The 2,899-nt window shown below is 39.6% G+C and overlaps 1 long non-coding RNA gene across 1 annotated transcript; it reads left to right on the top strand.

Annotated features, from left to right (window-relative positions):
- Positions 1-401: 401 nt before the first annotated feature.
- On the top strand, positions 402-1,719 carry LOC120406939. Its single transcript, XR_005599673.1, has 2 exons — positions 402-634; positions 1,063-1,719. It is a non-coding gene; the product is annotated as an uncharacterized LOC120406939 (long non-coding RNA).
- Positions 1,720-2,899: the final 1,180 nt, after the last annotated feature.

The raw sequence follows: 2,899 nt of genomic DNA, 5'->3' as shown, positions 1-2,899 counted from the left end.
TCATAAAAATAATACCTGCTGTAAAATCACTGGACACTGATGATTTCTGTATATTGTTTGTATTCTACTGAGGACATTATTGTTCATTAGTAGAATCTTATCTGTTTCAGTTTCTTTAATTAGTGTAGTTTGATTCCATTCAATGCTTCTTCGTAGTGTGATAAACTCAGGACAGACAGCTGCGAGGGAGGGGTAGAAATCAGTCTCAGAGGGTTAAAAGGCCCTCCTCCCTATCAACTGGAGGGTAACTACGGGTCAATCAGGTTTAGCTGAGAAGGGGTTACCAAAGTATCAATTAGAATCAGCTGAGAGGGAGCTACCTGAGGTTAATTAGGATCAGCTGATTCACTAAGGGCTGTCTGAGACCTTTTTAAACCCTCCCCTGGGAGGAAGGAGAAGGGGGAGAGAAGGAGCCTTGCTGCTAGGAGCAGTGAGAGTCACCAGGAGGAGAGGCAGTATTCTCTCCCACAAGGGAGGAAAAATAGGCTAAAAAGGACTGGTGGAGAGAAGGAACATACTTCCCCTGTGTCCCAAGGGGGCCACATTACCCAAGCCTGTCTCACCAGGGCTAAAAGCAGCAGAGGCTGGGGAGACCGAGAAGGTGCCTTGCCACAGTAACAATAGAAAAGTACAGGTATCTGATTATAAGGAATTGAATGATAGGCAGATGGATAGTTGGTGTACCTTGATGTAATGCTATTGATTTCAGTGGGCTTATGCTGATTTACATTAGATGAAGGTCTAGGTTGAGATAGGTAGATAGATATAGAGAATGGAAAAATACTGGTATAGGGACACACTGAGTATTTTAGGAGCTACTACTGCTTATAGTAACTTAGTGACTTTTAAGAAAGAAGTGACTCTAAAGGATTTTAATAAAGAGTAGGTGGTGACTCAGTGAAAAAAGAACCTGCATTTATATATGCTAATAACCACACTTCAGGGAGACTGATCATGAGATTAAAGTTAAGCATGTGGTTAATTGCTTTGATAGATAGGGACCTGTCTGGATTTAGTGCAGATGACAGTCATGATTGAATTTCTTTATTTCTCATACAACAGATGCAGTCTGGGAAGTAGCACATCAATTTTCTTCCCCACACACTCCACCGATGTGCCTCAAACCCTGACCTGGAAAAACTGTGGAGTAGAATGTCAGATCTCGTATATGTTGATGGAACCCTACTAGCATGTATTAGAACCTTGAATGAAAATACTGAAGTCCACTGTGGCAAATTCTCATAATGTTTTCTGCATTGCTTAAAGGCCCATCTCCTGGCATCATGAATCTCAGCTTTTATTAGGAAAAAAGTTCCTAACCCTCCTGGCTGCAGAGAAAAGCCTGAAAATGTGAAATGCTCAACTGCGTGACTTGTAAAAACAAATTTTTGGGGAGATTAGGAGTTCAATATTTGATTTTGAATGCTTGGGGATGACAATCCTGAAATTCTACTGACTCACTGGGACAATGTAACTCATTAGCTCCACACTGGGTACAAGGATGGATGAGATTGACTATCTGGGAGAGGGCATTAGGGAGGTAGGACAGAGAGTGTCCTTTAGGGAAAGAGCTTGGGAGCAACAAAGCTCGGGGAGAAACTCTAGTTTGAAGTTTGTTACTGAGCCACCAGTAAAGCCAAGCCACAGGAAAGGAATGAGTTTAGACACTAACTCATAGTGTTTGAACTCTGGGGAAGACACTCAATCCATTGAGAGGAGTGCAGTTCATTCTGCATGGACAATCAGTTTTTGGTCTCTCTACTACAAATACAAACAACGGTAACAGCTGTGCTGATTGTGGTGGGAGATCCATTCAAGCAGATATCTGACCGCTGGAAAATATCTTTATATTGTGGTACCATTTTATCCATGAACTTTCAACAAACATACTTGGAGTCTGAGCCCCAGATTCTCAAGGGTATTTGAGCTTCTAACTTGACTTGATTTCAAAGGATGTTAGGAGCCTAAATATCTTCATGTTACTTCATGTATTTTGAAAAAAAAATCATGCTATTTTTATTTGATATTATTATACTAAAAATCATTACTATTTTTCCCTCTGTGGATTTCTAATTTTATATGTACACATAAAATAGAAAATCAGTTCATGCTAGTGCATCATCTCCTCTGGTCCTCAGTTTAATATAAAACATTTCCTGTTCCAGCATAATTAAAATCAGCTCAATAGGTTCTTTTCTCTCTATTCAATTTGAAGTTCCTGCTGCTGAAAATACCTTTTCTTTCTCAGTCTCATGACTCAATATAGGAGAATTATTTGCAATTCTTATCCAATTTTCTCTATTTTCTCCTCTCTCATACAGACTCCTGCCAGAATATAGTAGCTTTCTGGGCCTTTTCATGTGTTGTTTTTGACACAATGGACCATTTAAACATGCACATTCATATTTCACCAACAGACGTCCTCAGATAAAAGAGATGGCACTTTTCAGCTAGGGTCTGATGAGTGATCCTGTATGAAACCTGTAATTTCTCCCTATTGTATGTGAAAGTCCACCTGCCTATTAACAGAGAGCTGTTCCATCGCCTGCTTTTGATAATGGCCTTTTGTGAAATACACTAGCCTTAAATACCCCTAAAGGAGAAATGATTCTGAACTCACAGCTTGAAAAGAAACTGAATGCTCACATTTTTAAAAAGACAGATATTTTTCTAATGTCTGCTTTTGTAGAACTGGCAAACTTCTGGCACCAAAACTTTTTCAGTGAAAATTCAAAATGTGCTTTCCTGGAATAATTACTCACCCAGCTTTCCACAAACTTGTGTGCTACAGAGACTTGATCACACACAGATTCACAGCACAAAGGGCAAGCAAGCACCAACAAAGTGATTTTTATTGTACAGATCTGGTCAATATTCATAGAAATGTGCAAATGCTATC

Source organism: Mauremys reevesii, linkage group 5, assembly GCF_016161935.1.
Source record: "Mauremys reevesii isolate NIE-2019 linkage group 5, ASM1616193v1, whole genome shotgun sequence".
NCBI lineage: Eukaryota > Metazoa > Chordata > Testudines > Geoemydidae > Mauremys > Mauremys reevesii.
Note: the sequence above shows the minus strand (reverse complement) of the source record. Positions and strands in the feature narration are given on the sequence as shown.